The sequence below is a fragment of the Maniola jurtina genome, chromosome 13 (genome assembly GCF_905333055.1).
Source record: "Maniola jurtina chromosome 13, ilManJurt1.1, whole genome shotgun sequence".
Taxonomy (NCBI): Eukaryota; Metazoa; Arthropoda; class Insecta; order Lepidoptera; family Nymphalidae; genus Maniola; species Maniola jurtina.
This window is the reverse complement of record NC_060041.1, coordinates 10125015-10144040: the sequence shown is the minus strand read 5'-3', so window position 1 is coordinate 10144040 and position 19026 is coordinate 10125015. Positions and strand designations below refer to the sequence as shown.

Below are 19026 nucleotides of genomic sequence, written 5' to 3'. Positions count from 1 at the left end.
CTCATGGTAGGTAATTAGCTAAAGCTTTTTAGGTGCTTTAGCTTGTAGAAAGAATTTAAAAAAAACTTTAGAAGAATTTAAACAATTGGGTAAAATGTCTACGTTAATGTGACATTCGCAACAAGTAGGTCATGACCCTCCGATCACCTTTCGTTGACCGAAGGTTGTATCCAGTTTGGGCATCCTTTGACCCCTACCTTGACTTTTAAAAAGTCGGTCTCGACTAATTGACCATGTCAGCACATACAGGTTCCAGCCTGGTGTAGGTAGCTGGTAGAAAGATCTTTGAGCCAACGATTTTTTTTTATTCCTATGAGGAATTACTATACAGAACTACTCCCATGTCGATAGCTTTAATGGTTACTGAAATAATCGACTGTGACAGAACGACAAACGGACGGAAAAAGACGCATCATAACAGTTTCATATTAACTTTTTGGTACGGAACCCTAAAAAGAAAGAAAATGTTTGTTTTAAATGTTTAGTCATTTTTCAGAAATCTACCTATTTTAGATCAGATCGTAATTTTTCAAGAGGTACCTACCTAGTGATAGGTAGTTACGATAAAAAATTCACAACTTTGTCTAGTAGCATCTAGTTATAGGCAAGGTCACGCAAGGTGTTGTTTTCTGCCGTACCTTAACTAAAAAGCTGTTAAAAATATTTTGGTTTGGAATGATTTGGAATTGGTGGAACGGTTTTTTGGTTTCGTAACTTCGGTCTGACACTACTAGAGGTTGCGAGTTGCGACAGATACAATGTACAAGTAGGTACAAGGAGTAACTAGATATTTATTAAAGTCAAAGAAATCGAATACCTTGTCTATCTCTTGAATTCTTCAGTGCAGCTAGGATAACTTTTATTACTAAGTATTAAGATTACTTAGATTGTGTAAGTAGATATTATTAGTGGCGGCGATAGCCTAGTGTTTAAGATATCGGCCTCCTAATCGGAGGTTCTGAGGTTTGATTCCGGGCATGGACTTTGCGGAGCTAATGTGCATTTTAATGTAGAAAATTTAATGGTGAAGGAAAACGTGAGGAAACCTGTAAGCCTGAGAGTTCTCCATAATGTTTTCAAAGGCGTGTGAAGTCTGCCAATCCACACATGGCCAGCGTGGTGTTTCAATTTTTACCCCCTTAGGGGTTGAATTATCGAAAATCGCAGTCGACTCTGCCAACATCAATGCTTGTCATAATAGCTATTTGCATTTCCAGTCAGTCAGCTTTTCCTTTCATGTATTTAGAAGATATTTATCACACTCGCTTCGCTTGCGCTTTTTGGGTTATTCAATTGTTGTTTTCTCCATAACATTCTTCTGAGGTATCATTATGGCTTAACATAACAGGGGCCTAATTTAGTGATGCATGTCGCTCCGGGCCTTCGACGGGGTTAGTCCGTTGCTGAGACCCACTTATGAAGCGTTGCGCCATCGAAGTCAACATGTTTTTAAAGAAAAGTGTTTGTACACTGATTCAAGGTTAAGCCGTACCTACCTTAGTTAATTGAAATGCAAAATATTGATATTATGAAATAAGTAAACCAACGAGAAGCACCAAAATAATGTTATTTGTAGTGGCAACTGCTAATTGGATTATTCAATAAATCAGTTCAAATTTCAATGTCAGTTACGTAGGTTCCTATATAGACATGTACTTAGGTGTAGGTCAGTTGGTGATGTAACCCGAGTTTTAGCTGAATGAGACGTACAATTTTTTAGCATTTGTGTGTTTGGCAGTGGCACCGACAAACAGACAAACACACATAGTGTTTGTTTGTTTGTCGGTTCAACGGTTTCCTGTTAGTCGCTAAAATCTTATTAGATATTGATAAATGAGGTATCGTCTGTCGTCAGGGCCGGCCGTCCTTATAGGCGAACAAGGCAACCGCCTAATCGCGCGTCTCTCCTGTGTGTAGCGGTACGATAATTTAAAAAACCCGGTCAAGTGCGAGTCGAACTCGCACACGAAGGGTCCCGCATTATCGTACAGGAAACCTCAAACCAGCATAATAAAAATTTGCAAGTCACGGTTTTCGGATTTTTCCTTTGTACCTACACATTTGACGGCATAATTTTACATGATATTTGACACAAAGTTAAAATGGCACATAAAGTCATTTTTTACGCATTATACATACTTATACCTATGAATTTACTTGTTTACAAATAAGCTTATGAACTATGTACATAGTTAGGTACTGATTCGATCCTATGTTGTGCATTCTGAAATTTTAACTTAACGCGTTAGGGTTGGGACACATCACCACGTTGCGGTGAGTGGCGACGCCGACGTGGTGTCGCTCTACTTATTTTTTTTTACGAAGCACGTAATATTAAATATTTTCTCTTTTTTTTACCCGACTACGGCAAAGCCGAAAGGAAGGGTTATGATTCAAAAACATATAATGAAATCTAACAAATTATAGGCTAGTTTTCGTATCCAACTTTGTTGTCCACACGAATAAAATCATCGCCGTGAAGACCATTACATACCTGTATGTAGGTATAGCCAACACAAGCCGAACGGCGAAATTAAAAAAATCGGGCAAGTGTGAGTCGGACTCACACACGACGGAAATATTCTGTAAAACAATTTCGTAATAAAACGATTTCAGATATTTTAATATTATTTATTCAGGAGCAAACAGTTAACATAACACTTAAAATGTAAATTAAATTAAAAGATAACTACTTATGTTTAACTTTAGATTAAGTAACTACTAAGAAATAATTCGATTTGGAATCAAATCCACTGTAAGAATATAGGAACACCAAACCTAATAGTAATTATAACTAGGTCTAGATACTTAAAGGTTTTCTTAATGTAACTTTTTCATTATTAAATATATCGACTACCTATATAGATGTTGTACAAGTATAACTAGATTAAATATTAAAAATTATAATGTATTCACTCATACTTATAGAATGTTATTGAATTATCTGATAATTGCATAGCTACCTAGCCAGATAATTTAAAAAAACTGAAAGTTTTAGAATGTTAAAGCACAGTATGAATGTCACAAATATTATGAGACCAGAGTGAGTAAACTCGCGGTTTGATCCTGAATCGATATCTAGGTACCTAGGCTATGGCCTAGCGGTGATATTAAATCCTAGTGAAATCAAAGATACCTACTCGTTTCATAGCCTATCTAGCGTCAAATGTGACGTAGTTAGATGTTTTTAAAATGATCCGCCAGATAAGTGCCATAGTGATTTTTACAGAAAATTCCCAAGTTACCTATTCAAAGAATAAAATTTAAAAATCAAAAACTTGTACAGTTTTGGGGCTGTAATTTTAAAATGTATCAAGATTGGTACTGTTTATTATTAACAAGGATATCTACTAGCAAGAAATAAAAAAAAATTGAAGAAATACATTGTTTTTTTTTAATTAATTTTAGTAAACGCCCCCTTACGTAGAAAAAAAGAAACAAATGAATAAATCGAAAAAGATACACTTTTGCATATTAAGCACTTTAGCGGTCGTTTGATAGTCCTGTACCTACTATTAATAAACCCTTTAACGGGATCGTGACATATTTCCTTTCAATATTAACCCTGTATAATAAAATACATTTTTTTTGAAAATACTTAAGTTCTATTATATACCTATTTATCTACCTAACTGTAAATAAGTTTTATGCAATGATCAGATAAATCAAATAAACTTTGCGCGTCGTAGATTTATGTAAATTTATGATATTTACTTATAATAAAATTAAATGTATTTTGTTTATATATACATATTAATTAAGTAAATACTTACTTATATTTTACAACTGTCATCCTTTAATAAAAACTGTGACCGTGTTTGATGGAAAATCGGTTTAAATACCTGTTTTATTTCTTAGTTTATAAGTGCTCTAGACACTACGAGCGGCGAGAGTTGAATCAATGCTACACATTTTTTCCAGATTTTATATGCGTGTATCCAATAAATCAAATGAAAACTGACGAAGCGCACTTTTGGCGCCTCCATTTTATTAGGTCTCCGTAATACAACAAATTTTGGTTTGCTCCTTCAACTGATACCTCGTTGATAGGAATTTTAAAATCATTACGAGGTTTCTTAAACAGTTTTTGGAAGAAAACTACCGTTTACGAAATGATGAGCGTCAAAGTTTTTAACTGAACTTGAATCCTACCTTATGCGTGGTCTGAATTGACCAGTTTTTGCGCTTCACGGTTTACATCACCTATATAAGTACATAGTTAATACATAACCTATTAATGAAGATAAGATTCAGTTTACTCTGACGTATCTTATAAAAGAAGCGTTCCTTCGCGCCGACAATGCTACAGTGTGCCGTGAGCTTTATGTGCTTTCCTAGGAGAGCGACAATTTGTGTATCCTTGTTTTGGTTTTCAGCTTTCAGCTAATAGCAGGAAATAATCAATAGGCATTACCGCGTAAAAAATGTACAGTACCTACTAATAGGGTACCTATTTCTTGTAGGTATGATGGTAACGAACCCTGAATATGTGAATCCGACTCGCACTTGACCGATTTTCAAAAGTTTTTTTTTTCTCTCTCGTCTGGCTTTACAAAGATTAGCCAATGTCAAGTTTGTAGTTATTTACAAGCTAGGAAAACCATATAAGTATGGAGTTCGTCTGTGCCGGCGCTCACCGACACACGCGCGGTGCCCCTTTAAAGCGCTTCCCAGTCAGTTCCACCACCAAAAACACCAGCAAAACACAAAAACCGGCCACTTTCAACAAAAAAAAAAAAAACACGCCAAAAAGGCAGAGCACGCGCGCCAGCAAACACCAACACAGACGAAGTCCTTTTTACCCAACTACGGCAAAGCCGAAAGGAAGGGTTATGATTTTATTAAAAGTTATACCTATCTATTCAATATCAATGTATTTGGGCTTTTGGTTAAAAATAAAGAAATACCTACTTGCACGTTTACGTGTTTCAGGGTTTTTAGATATTGTACGTCTTCCAAGGGGGTTAAATAGGGGATGAAATGTTGTATGTAAGCCTGTCATTTTTCAAGTAAGGTATAAGTAGGTATAGATACGAAAATGGGTGTTTGGGCTTTCGGGCAACAATGAAGATTAGTCAAGTCTTGAAAATATCTACCTAGTAAGAATAAAATGAAATAAAATCTATAAAATCTAGATAGGTATCTAACTTAATACTTCTACGTATCATTAAAAGGCGGATGTACAGCTTTACCTGCTTGTACCAATACCTAACTAGTTCATAAAATAATAATTAATTAGGTAAATACCTACCTATACTTACCGTTGATTGCAGTTAGTGAGTAAGAACACGTGCCAGCAGTAAATATTTGTACATCGAGCTTTAGAAAGAGATTTCTGATTCATATAGCGTCATCTCTATCACTCATACTTATGTGAAGTTTGGTCAGTCTCAACGACAGAAACAATGCTCTATGAAAACGTTATCTTTTTCTAAATTCGATGTGCTATATTTTCTGCCTTTTATATACTGTACGTTTTTTAGGGTTCCATAACTTAAAAGGTAAAAAGACAACAAAGTGATCCTAGATCACTTTGTTGTCTGTCTGTCCGTACGTCGTGTGTGTCAAGAAAATTTATAGGGTACTTACTACTTCCCGTTGACCTGGAATCATGAAATTTGGTAGGTAGGTAGGTCTTATAGCACAAGAAATAAATCCGAAAACAGTGAATTTGTGAACATCACAAAAATATGCGTTCACAAAAAAAATAATTTACTAAATCTAATAACTATAGTTATACTAGTTACCTATTATAACTTGTTTAATAAATGGCGCTGTTGTCATTAACTTGCACTGCTGCACATAAAAATGTTAAAATATCCTGTACGATGGTACGGAATCCTTTATATGCGAACCCAACTCGCAATTGACCGGTCTTTTATGCGGTCTATACACATCGTTCCTATAATTGAGTCGCCCGCGACTTCGTCCGCGTGGATTTAGGTTTTTCGAAATCCCGTGGGAACTCTTTGGTTTTCCGGGATAAAAAGTAGCCTATGTGCTAATCCAGGATATTAATATCATCTCCATTCCGAATTTCAGCCAAATCCGTCCGGTAGTTTTTGCGTGAAGGAGTAACAAACATACACACACACACACACACACACACACACATACAAACTTTCGCCTTTATAATATTAGTGTGAATTAGTGTGATGTATTCGTGATAAGTCCCTACTGCTGCTGCTGAAAGCAGGTAAGTGTTCGAATTAGAGTCCGCCCGTAATCGAATACCTGACCTCGTGCATAGAAGGCAGTAATCTTGAAGTCCATCTGTCAGAAGTTAATAGGCTCTGAAAGACGGACGGACGGACAGGTGCAATTTCAGTCAAGTAGACTCAAAGATCTCGCTTCGCTCGGTCAATTACTGCACTTTTCAATTTTATAGCACTTATAGTAATAAAAAAGCTGTGACACGAACGAAAATACAGACAGATAGACGATATAAGGGTTCCTTATTCGTATGGAAGTAGAAAATAATACAAAAAGCCACCTAAGTACTAATAATGACTACCTAGGCAGGCAGGTAATAATGCTTAGATAACAATTTATTGGGTACCTAAGTAAGTATGTTTATTTTGCAATTACCAAGGTGGATACATAATATTAATATCATTTAGATGTGTATTTATTTACCTATACCACTAATAATAATATGCTAATATTAAAAACTAGAAAGTGCCCGCGGCTTCGCCCACGTGGATTTCGGTTTTTTAAAATCCCGTAGGAACCCTTTGATTTTCCGGGATAAAAAGTAGCCTATGTGCTAATCCAGGATATTATCTATCTCCATTCCAAATTTCAGCCAAATCCATTCAGTAGTTATTGCGTGAAAGAGTAACAAACATACACACACACACATACAAACTTTCGCCTTTATAATATTAGTGTGATTTAGGGGAATCATTTATTTGCTTCAGAGATAGCTTGCATCTTATAAACTGATATAGGCTTGGTTTTATCCCGGAAAACCACAGTGTTCGTACGGGATATTTAAAACTCTAAACTCACGCGGACGAAGTTGCGGGAAAAGGCTAGTATTATTCAAAAGGTAGAATGAGGGTCTGCGCGCAAAATTCTTTAATTTGGTTTTTCGCAATTTGTTAAAACTAATACGACAAAGTAGGTTTATGGTATATCATCAAAAATGGCAGTATCATCTTCACAGGTTTACATAAAAATCTTTATTGCAAAATAACTCTAAATTTTGAAAACAAAAAAGGTTTTTGTGTATAGGGGTATACACAAAAACCTCTATAAGAAAACTAGAAAAGAGCTGATAACTTTCAAACGGCTGAACCGATTTTCTTCGATTATAACCAAGAACACTCTCGATCAAGCCATTTTTCAAACAATAAAAAACTAAATTAAAATAGTTCATTCGTTTAGGAGCTACGATGCCACAGACAGATACACAAACACACAGATACACACGTCAAACTTATAACACCCCTCTTTTTGGGTCGGGGGTTAAAACTATTTAAGGCACTTTTGTTTTCATCTCTTATGTAAAGTTATAGCACTATTAAACTATAGTAGTTTAGTAGTTAACTATAAAACTAAGTTAATAAATTTTGTTATACCTACTGCTACCTACCGTTTTATGTTCTAAATGATAAACTAATAAAAAAAATCTGTAACTTTTCATTTTTTGCACAGCGATAAACTACTAATCACACTAATATTATAAAGGCGAAAGTTTGTATGTGTGTGTGTGTGTGTGTGTGTTTGTGTGTGTGTGTTTGTTACTCTTTCACGCAAAAACTACTGGATAGATTTGGCTGAAATTTGGAATGGAGATAGATGATATCCTGGATTAGCACATAGGCTACTTTTTATCCCGGAAAATCAAAGAGTTCCCACGGGATTTCGAAAAACCTAAATCCACGCGGGCGAAGTCGCGGGCATCGGCTAGTACTTAGTATAAGATTGTACATACATATTTTGTACCCCACTGTTGATGTTTGTTATAATAGTTAGGTATAATGTGCAGGATTTTTATTAGTTATAAGCTGCCGATATTAGTTGTAAAAAAGGTATAAGTAGGTATAACTTGTTCTTTGTTGGGCTGTTTAAGTTAATACAATGTATATTATAAGTATGTTAATTTTGTATCACATAAGCATAAAAATTGAACTCAATGACATAGATTTTCGTAATTATTATAAATTTACGAGTAGGTTGCATCCACACTAATATCCCAATCATCTCTATATTTTCCTATGTCAACTAACAGACGCGACGTGCAGTAGTCACTAAGAATAGTGCATCACTGCTCTGATTCGAGACCTCGCCGTACTAGCACAGATCCATACTATACTAATATGTATTATAAATGCGAAAGTGTGTCTGTCTGTCTGTCTGTCTGCTACCTTTTCACGGCCCAACAGTTTAACCGATTCTGACGGGTACAGGGTTAGCTTATATTCCGGGGACGGACATAGGCTACTTTTTATCCCGGAAAATAGTTCCCACGGGATTCCTAAAAACCCATCCGCTATGTTTGGTACCGAGGTAGATTGCGGCCCTGTAATTGACATAGGCATTTTATCCCGGAAAATCAACCAGTTCCCACGGGATCTTTGAAAGCCTAAATCCACGCGGACGAAGTCGCGGGCATCCTCTAGTTTACGGTATATCGTAAAACTGTGGTACTAGACCACCCGTTAGCAGTGCACAATCACACTAATATTATAAAGGCGAAAGTCTGTGTGTATTAGTGTATGTGTGTGTGTGTGTGTATGTTTGTTACTCCTTCACGCAAAAACTACTGGACAGATTTGGCTGAAAATTAGAAGGGAGATAGATAATATCCTGGATTAGCACATAGGCTACTTTTTCAAATCAAAGAGTTCCCACGGGATTTTGGAAAACCTAAATCCACGCGGGCGAAGTCGAGGGCATTGGCTAGTGATTTTTTATAATATCAAGGCCCTCACGGACTATCCAGTATCCACATCCACATGATCATCATAAGTATTTTTCAAACGCCATTTCATCACAATCGCTTTAGAAATAGCCTCTAGCTAATATAAAATTGTTCTTAAGCAAGAGATGTATTAACTAAGTTTTGTAAGGCATCTAGTTATTGCTAAACTTTTAAACCTAGTAGGCGTATGCATACGTCCTTTCCCACGTGTAAAAAAAGTAAACAAAGTAAACTTGTTGAGGCTTGGACAAAATAGTCTTGGAAGTTGTAAAAAGGATGTAGTACAACGTAGGTCTAGTCCAACGTTTACAGAATGACAAAAGGAGAGACTGGTCCATTTGGTTTCTGGTAAAAAGAGTTTGGTCAGTAGTTACAGGTTTTATTTTCTGATTACTGTAGAGCGTCGATTGTTATTATCCAAGCTAATTAGGAGACTTGGGTGTTCGGACATCTTCATGCCTCTAGTATTTTTTTAACCCCCGACCCACAAAGAGGGGTGTTATAAGTTTGACGTGTGTATCTGTGTATCTGTGCATCTGTGTATCTGTCTGTGGTATCGTAGCTCCTAAACTAATGAAGAATGAACCGATTTTAATTTAGTTTTTTTGTTTGAAATGTGGCTAGGTCGAGAGTGTTCTTAGCTATAATCCAAGAAAATCGGTTCAGCCGTTTGAAAGTTATCAGCTCTTTTCTAAATTCTGTAACCTTCTCTTGTCGGGGGTGTTATAAATTTTAGTTTACATGTTAATCATGACTAATACTCCCCTTCCCCCTCCAATTAAGCGTAAAGCTTGTGCTAGGAGTGGGTACGACAATAGTGCAACGGGTGGGATTTGAACCGCCGACCTCTCAGAATTCAGTCCGCCCCTCAACCGTTGAGCTATAGAGGCTCTTCGACAACTCCCTGGCTCACTCAGTCGAAACTCGAAAGTCCTTCTCATGTTCCGGTCTCACACTTGAAAGCTAGTTTACACTCCGTTGCTTGGTGTCAACGACCCCGACTACGGACTCTATGACGAAAGCCTACATTCAAATTTATTTCGACCTTCAAAGTTCGGATAGGTAGGTACTACATAATATTATGTATAAATTACTTGCTTTTTCAGACACCAAGGTCTTTTGGGCTGACGAAAACCTTTAAAAACTATGATATGTTTGGAAACATATGTCAAGTTAATAGGAACCTACATAAATAAATACATTTTTAGGGTTCCGTACCTCAAAAGGAAAAACGGAACCTTTATAGGATCACTTTGTTGTCTGTCTGTCTGTTTGTCAGTCCGTCCGTCCATCCGTCCGTCCGTCCGTCCGTCCGTCTGTCTGTCTGGCTGTCGTGTCTGTCAAGAAACCTATAGGGTACTTGCCGTTGACTTAGAATCATGAAATTTGGTAGATAGGTAGGTCTTATAGCACATTAGGTGACATTAGCACATTATAATTTGAGGTTACATCATTTAAAAAAAAATTAAAATGTGTTTCAATTTTCAAAACAAGACAACTATACCAAGTGGTGTTATCATATGAAAGGGCTTTACCTGTACATCCTAAAACAGATTTTTATTTATTTTTATGTACAATAGTTTTTGATTTATCGTGCAAAATGTTGGAAAAAATACCCGAGTACGGAACCCTCAGTGCGCGAGTCTGACTCGCACTTGGCCGGTTTTTTATGTTTAAAATTAAAACATGCAAAGCCGGAAGGATTAGAATTTATCGCTCTTTACTTGTAGTTAGCTATCAGGGCCGAAATAATTTTTGTTCAATATTATGTATTTACTTACCTAAAACTTGCACGCCATTTTCTAAAGGGATTTTAGTTCGGAAAATTCACTTATAGAGACAGAGCCAGCGCTCGCCAGACCTTCGTTATTTTATAAAAGCTGAAAGTTTATCTGCGTATTGCCCCCAGTACAGGGAGGAACGATCAGCGACTACGAAGTTTGGATCACGGTGGCTTTGGGACATAACAGGTAACAAAATTGTAAAAATCTTACGTAAAAGTAGAAAGCCTAATTTTTACACTTTGCTGTCCGTCGTTCTGTCTGTCTGTCTGTCCGTCCGTCCCTCCGTCCGTCCGTCGTGTCTGTCAACAAAACCTAAAGGGTACGTTGACTTAGAATCATGAAATTTGGTAGGTAGGTCTTATATAGCAAAAGTAAAGCAATAATTCTGAAAACCGTGATTTTGTGGCTACATCATTAAAAAAAAAAAATTAAACGTGTTTCAAATTTCAAAGTAAGATATCTATACCAAGTGGGGTATTATATGAAAGGTCTTTACCTGTAGATTCTAAGACAGATTTTTATTTATTTTTACGCATTATAGTTTTTGACTTATCGTGCAAAATTTCGGAAAAAATACCCAAGTACGGAACCCTCGGTGCACTTGGCCGGTTTTTGTTATTTAGGTACATTATCTTCAGAAACTTAGTATCGTGGCAAAGCCCTGCCCAGACACCCTTTATACACCTTGTCGGGGGTGTTATAAATTTTTAATTTACACTTGTTAAGAATCCTTGCTAATCATGAATAATACTCCCCTTTCCCCTCCAATTAAGCGTAAAGCTTGTGCCACGAGTGGGTACGACAATAGTGCATCGGGTGGGGTTTGAACCGCCGACCTTTCGGAATTCAGTCGGCGCCTCAACCGTTGAGCTATCGAGGCTCTGTGTGACGTTGAGCTATCCAGGCTCGGTGTGGCTAATGTGGTAGAATAAGTATGGGTAAAATTAAATATTACGCCTGCAAATCATATACTGAGTATTAAACGATAACCTTTAATATGATCACATTACGTGCGTGCGCGCAGCCTCTCAAGATCCGCCGTTTTTCCTTTCGGACCTAAATATGTAGGAAATGCGGAAGAAATTGCCAGTTTTGTTTCAGCTTTCGCGGGTGACGGACGTGAATTTGTTTACTAATAACAAAATAATAATAAACGTCAATTGTCACGTTTTGATTAATAAAAACAAACGTTTCACAGTTCAGTTTTTGCGAAGTCGACAATTTGTAATATACCTAAATTGGACTTTCATAATTTTTTTTTATTTTGTTTTGGTGATTGTCTATTGTTTATATTAAGTGGTATTAATTGAGGTGAGTTTATATATAATTTTAAAAAAATGTATTAATAAGTACATGTTTTTAATTTTAGTAAAAAATTGATTTTTGAAAATGCGCTTACCTTATCCTAATCAAAAAATATAATTTTATAAGGACATAGTTTATAAGGATATTTAAAAAATAAGATGAGTTTAAAAACCCGCAGTGCGCTTAGAATTTAACTGAGCAGATTATGACGTTACTTCGTGCAAAACTTAGGGTTCCCACAGCATATTTATTTACGTACTCAAAAATTAATTTCAATTCAAGTGCTACCTATGCATACCAATTTTGAATACGCTTTTTTCGTTTGATCCTATAAAAATGTAATTTGCGTGTACAAAGCTATTACTTATCCTGTTTGGGACGAAGGTCTTAAATGTAGAATCTTAAATTAAATGTAGTCTAAATAAACTAGAAGTCAATGAGACTCATAATATTGTGGTTATTATTTACAAGTTATCGAAACCCATACAATTCTTGACTGCCTGTAGTCCGGTCTAATCTTCGTATTGCTGACGGCTGAGCCAATTTTGACGAAACTTTTGCAGACTGTGCAAAGAGTGGTTTAGTATTTTTATCCAAAAAACAAAAGGATTACTAATATTTGAAAGACCTTTACCTAAGTACAGGGAGTTCGTGCAAGCAAAAGCTATTTAACTAGATAGGTACGTCTAATGCGTATTGAAATATCTTACATTTTTTTAATAATAACATTTAGAAATACATACTTCTCATCAGTTCTATTTTATTTTATGCCTGTAAAAATATATTCAGGATTTAGGTAACACGTTACTTTTGACTCGTGCCGAGTTTTGGTTTCGACTTTGGCTGTCCTAACTTTGAGGAGAAAAAATATCAACCGTCATTTATTTTCAAAGCTCTTCAGTTTCTAAAAATCATTTAATTTGAAAATTTGTTTTCATCCCGTAAAATCAAAGAGTTCCCATGGGATTTTTATAAAACTAAATTCAACGCGGACGAAGTCGCGGGCATTATCTAGTAGCTGGATGAAAACGGACAAAACTTATAAACTTATGTGAACCATTTATGACATGGTTTCTGCAACAGCTGAAACCTTGCAGTTTAAAAATTTCCATAGCCAGAATCTATAAAATAAAAAGCTTAAATCAGTTTGTACCTGGTCTTCCCGACAAGTACTATATTTTTAAGTAATCGGAGCCTTTATCAGGTACAAAATAAGTAATAATTATTTATTTTTTATTTTTTACTTTATAAAATAATTCTCTCTCCCTTCGTAATTATTAATACTCCATTTAATCCTTTCTATCCTTCCGGTAGAGTTCAATATAAAATACCTAAATCACGAAATAACTATTCGTAGGTAGATACTTGTGATGCAGTTTGCCATTGGTTCGGAACTTTAACCTTCTTACGAGACCGCAAGTATCAATAAACAGTCTGCGATTAAAATGTTACCATTGCGAAGTTATGCAAGCGAAGCAACACGCCACGCATTTGATTCATTAATATGAAATAATGATACGAAATGCAGAAGGTCACCCGTATTCGGAACGCGAAGGCGGCGGCCTAGGACCCAGGGCCGAGAGCCGGCGAAATTTTAATTATTATGGGGAGAGCAAACGTCGGCCGAAGAAAGATTAATAAGGTCCAGTGGTCATCGATTTATGTATATGGTAGTCAAAAAAACTTAGAAAATCACGTAGGTATCATTACTTACTCGAAAAGTTCGGTCTTGCACCAAAATGCACGAAATGGATGCATTGTTCATTCTCTAAAAAAATAAATATTTATTTTATTCCTTACTTGCAAGGAGCTCCTGTTCAGTAGGTATAATTCATGCTTTGAGGCGCTGCCGCGCTGGCAGTTTTACGATAGACCGCAAGCGATAGACGCCCCGTGTATTTTCTGTCAGAAAATGGTCGAAGATTCCAGTGCCGCCAGACGCTACTTATTATAATTTCTGAGAAACAAAATATGTGGGATGTCTCCTAGGATCTTGCTCTACAATAATTGGTAGAGTTTCATAAAGTAGTTTTAAAGTTTAACAATCTTATACTTGAGATAATATATACATTATATTATGATAAAATAATTAACAATTCTATAAGTTCAACTTAAATCTAAATTAAAACTTAAATAAACTAAATTAAATCAAAAACCACCGCAGCGAGGCATGGACTTAAGATGCTGCCCCTTTGCCCTGTGGCCAAACTGATTCTTTGTCTAAGGTAGAGCAGCTGCCAATTAAAAAACAATTTTAATTATAAGTAATAAGAATGGAAATCGGTCGAGGAAAGTTTAAGACTTCTTTGGTAGTTACCTAGTAAAAATAAATAATAATACTGTACTTTAAGTCGAGAGCCAGCAAAATTTTAATTATTATGAGGAGAACGGAGACGAAGAAAGGTTAACGCTACCTTGGTAGGTAGGTACCTAGTGAAAAAATTGAGAAATACTTAGGAACTCATTTATTGACCATAAGGTCGTCCGGTTTTGCACCAAAATGACGAAATGGATGCAGGCAGTGTGAGCAAACAAGAATATTTTTTTACTTATAAGTAGGTACAAGGGCAGCCCGATATTATAAGAATCGGAAAAAAAATTAAGTAAGTAAAACAAAATAATATTTTGACTGTCGCATATTATGTGGTAAGTACTGTATTAAATAGCCGATTGTGTTGACTTCGAAACTTGGTTTTTTACAGCCCCAAGGGGCCTTTAACCTAAGTACTTAAGTATTTGATATTTTTATACGCATTCCTGAGAAAAACAGACAGACTAACGCATAACGAAATGATTCTTTAAAGGTTTTTTTTTGAGCTACGGAACCCTAAGAATCAAACTGTAGAATGTTTAAAAGTTGAAAACTAAAACCCGACTGCGATCGTTTTAATAAATGCTGCAATATTAAAGTAAAATTGTTTGTCGCTTGGTATATTTTAATGTTGTTGTACATTCATATTCATGAACTCAGAAATTTCTCCTCTTTTATTTGACATCCCACTCGATACAATAGCAAAAAAAAATTTTGGAGATCCCCAACTTTTTTTGATGTAACTCGGTTAGGTCTTCTTTTTCGTATAAAATATAGCCTAGGTATCACCCGGACCTTTACAACGAATCAATTGACACCTCATTCATTAAATCGGCCCAGTAGCTATGGTGGAACACACAGAATCTGGATACATACATACATACATACCTACATACATACATACCTACATACATACATACCTACATACATACATAGACTGCTAAAATCATAACCCTTCCATGGCTTTGCTGCAGTCAGGTAAAAAAGTCGGGCAAAGCACGTTGCTCATAAGTTTCTCCGAAAAATTATTATCTGCGGTTCATCATTACTTTCAACCAATATTATACGTCTACCTGAATATAAGTAATATTGTGTTTCTTATTGCAACCGCACGTCACGATCTTGCGCCGCCCGAATCCAGCGGCTCCCTGCGACTCGTTTGATGTCGTCTACTAGGGGAGGGTTTTCCAACGCTTGGTTGCCAATCTAGCACCTTGGAACCCTATCGGTTTTTAGAACTATATGCCCTGCTCATTGCCACTTCAGTTTCGCAACCTGTTGAGCTACGTCGGTTATTCTAGTTCTCCTACGGATGCCCTCATTTCCAATTGTTTACCTATAAAGTTTTACCCATGACACTTCCAAATAAAGACAAGAGTACAGTTTTACGCGAGCAAGTTTTAAGTTTAAGGTTGAAGCAAAATACTGATTAATTAATTATTATTTATGTAAGATCTATAATGTGCGCTTTTCCGGTTACCAGACTACTGGAGCGAAAGTGCAACTAGCTTATTTCACGGCCCTTCCGTTTAACGGATTTTGACGGGTAGAGCGAGCTTGCATCTCGGAGACGGACACACCTAGGCTACATTTTATCCCGGAAAATCAGCGTTTCCACGGGATTTTTAAAATACCTTAATCAACATGCCGTTGGCATGGGACCGTAAAAGCCATTAGGCCGCCATCAGCCATTACCATTAGGTTAAGACGTCCGTCTCCTATTTAGGAGGTCGTGGGTACGATCCCGGGCACGCATCGCTAACTTTTCGGAGTTATGAAGTAGGTATCACTTGCTGCCAAATTTCATGATTCTAGGTCAACGGGAAGTACCCTATAGGTTTCTTGACAGATAGGACAGACAGACAACAAAGTGATCCCATAAGGGTTCCTTTTTCTTTTGAGGTACGGAACCCTAAAAATAAAAATATTATGTATACATAATAATTAATAGCTAATATTATGGATGTTATTAAAAGATCTGTCTGTAGTGCTGTTTTTAAGAGGAGCATTTAAATTACTGTCGTTGTTTTAAATAGCCGATTCCCTAGGGGAACAGTTTTCACGCATAGTGGATATATGGCTTTCCCCTTGTCGATCAATCAGACGCCGCAGTTCACCTTGACTTCGCCTGCTTCTGGCACTACGTTATGCAACCATACGTGCGTGCGAGTGGCCGTTGTAGTTGGTATATCTACAGAGTGTGCAGAAAATATACCTACCTACTTAATTACCTACTACTTTTATTTACCAACAGCTATTCTGTGGGCTGATTTATAGGTTCCGTAGATCAAAAGGAAAAAGGAACCATTATAGCACCACTTTGTTGACTGTCTGTCTGTCGAGTCTGTCAAGACAAGGGAATCAAAACATAGGATAGGTACTTCCCATTGAGCTAGAATCATGTAATTTGGCAGGCATGAGGTAGTTAGTTCTTATAGCACAAGTAAAGCAAAAATCTGAAAACCGTGAATTTCGCACTTTGCCGGTTTTTTATTTATTCGGATACAAATAGCCTTGACTGCAATCTTACCTGGTGGTAAGTGATGATGCATTCTAAGTTGGTAGCGGGCTAACCTGGACGGGGTATGGCAGTTTTTATGAAACCCATACCCCTTTGGTTCCCACGGCATCGTACCGGAACGCTAAAACGCTTGCCGGTAAGGTGGTAACTAGCCACGGCCGAGCAGAAATTATAAAGTTCCAAACCCCTGCCGAAAATCGAACCCGGGACCTCCCACTAACAAGACCACAGCGCTTACCACTGCGCTAGGAGGTCGTCGGAATTTAAATAACCTATTTGTTGTTATAGTGGCAATACAAACATGTACAAATTCTGTGAAAAAATCTACTATCTATCTATTACAGTTCACGAGATACAGCCCTCTGACAGTCAGACGGACCGATAGACGCGACGGATGGACGAAAGGATAGCGGAGGCTTCGGGTGCGGAACATTTGGGAATCCACCCATAAATCAATTAATATTTCGACCTACAAAGCCAATAATAGAGCCTTATCCATACTTAATCCATACTAATATTATAAATGCGAAAGTGTGTCTGTCTGTCTGTCTGTCTATCTGTTACCTTTTCACTGCCCAACAGTGTAACCGATTCTGTCGAAATTTGGTACAGGGTTAGCTTATTTCCCGGGGAAGGACATAGACTACTTTTTATCCCGGAAAATCAAAGAGTTCCCGCGGAATTCCTAAAGACTCATCCACTTAACTGATTTGTATGAGGTACCGAAGTAGCTTGCGTCCCTGTAATCGAAATAGACAACTTTTTATCCCGGAAAATCAAACAGTTCCCACGGGATCGATAAAAATCTAAATCCACGCGGACGATGTCGCGGGCATCCTCTAGTATAAAAATATTTAAAAAATGTAACTTTACTTCTTTTTTGTATTATTGCCTATTTGTTAACTATGTACCTACTTATTTTTAATGTGCGGATATGGCGATAAATTTTTACTCTTCATGTAATCTCCAGACCGTGAATTATAAATGACGCTATTTCAAAAATATTGCTCAATAATGCTTCGTTTTTAAATTATTCACTTTATTCAATTATCGTTTAATTAATTATTTACAAGCATTTTTTTTATTCATTGTACTACGGATTGTTGCTGTCGTTGTTCTTTCAACTTAGACCACTTTGGCGAATAATTCATCAGACAAGTGTAAATTAAAAATTTACAACACCCCCGACAAGTGAAGGTTACAGTAACTAGAAAAGAGCTGATAACTTTCAAACGGCTGAACCGATTTTCTTGGATTATAGCTAAGAACACTCTCGGTCAAGCCACCTTTCAAACAAAAAACTAAACTAAAATCGGTTCATAAGTGTAGGAGCTACGATGCTACAGACAGATACACAGATATATAGATACACAGATACACACGTCAAACTTATAACACCCTCTTTTTGGGTCGACGGTTTAAAAACACGGTTTAAATCCCATTTGTGTCCAGCTAGGTGTTCCTAACGAAAAGAGATTGTCCGTCCACCTAGTTCTTCGATTCCAAAATTCAGCGCGCGCCGGCGCGGCCCTGCAAACTCTGTTTTCAACTGAATCGGTTGAACTCATTAATTTTTATGATAATCAAAATACAAAGTTTGAAAATACAATAAGGTTAAGGAGGTAAGTTAGTAATTATTTTTATACAGATTAGGACAGAGATGCTATAAGAAAAAAACGCTAATTACGTAGGTAGGTATAGGTACCTAAGGTAAGGTTATTTTTATTAGTAATAAGGTTTATTTTAATAAATAAGTACCTAGTTATCAAGCAGATTTAATCAACTGCCGGTCTCACGATCTCTATCAGTGTAGTCCTTACTCTATTTTACCAGACGACGGCTAACGGAAGGGTTTTATGTTGCAGTTACATTTTACTAAATTAAATACATTTTTAACAGTTGAGTATTATAACTATAAGCGTTTTTAGGAGTTTCTACCCTATAGGTGTTTTTAAGGGTCCGTCTATCTGTCTGTCCGTGTATCAAATGTCAAGGCCCTTATACACGGCTTTGGTTATCAAGTTGTACTGATTAGGTCAATGACCTCTATTTTGCTATACGTACTTTCCATTTACGAAATAGCAAAAACATTTTATTTTATTTTTTACTTAATATAAGTAGGTATATTGTATTCATTTGTAGCGCGATCGCCATCTAGATTATTTTGCTTTTGAGG

General features: G+C 36.6%; 1 protein-coding gene and 1 long non-coding RNA gene across 2 annotated transcripts in view; one reads left to right on the top strand and one right to left on the bottom strand.

Moving 5' to 3' along the window:
* Window positions 1–830: 830 nt before the first annotated feature.
* Window positions 831–16101, bottom strand: LOC123870758. Its single transcript, XR_006797148.1, has 3 exons — window positions 16070–16101; window positions 4069–4075; window positions 831–958 (listed from the first exon to the last, which is right to left on the bottom strand). It is a non-coding gene; the product is annotated as an uncharacterized LOC123870758 (long non-coding RNA).
* Window positions 11784–19026, top strand: part of LOC123870746 (putative fatty acyl-CoA reductase CG5065) — a 25562-nt gene continuing 18319 nt past the window's right edge. The window contains exon 1 of the mRNA XM_045914147.1: window positions 11784–12024. The gene's annotated coding sequence lies outside the window, so the exon portion shown is untranslated. The remainder of the gene's footprint in view (window positions 12025–19026) is intronic.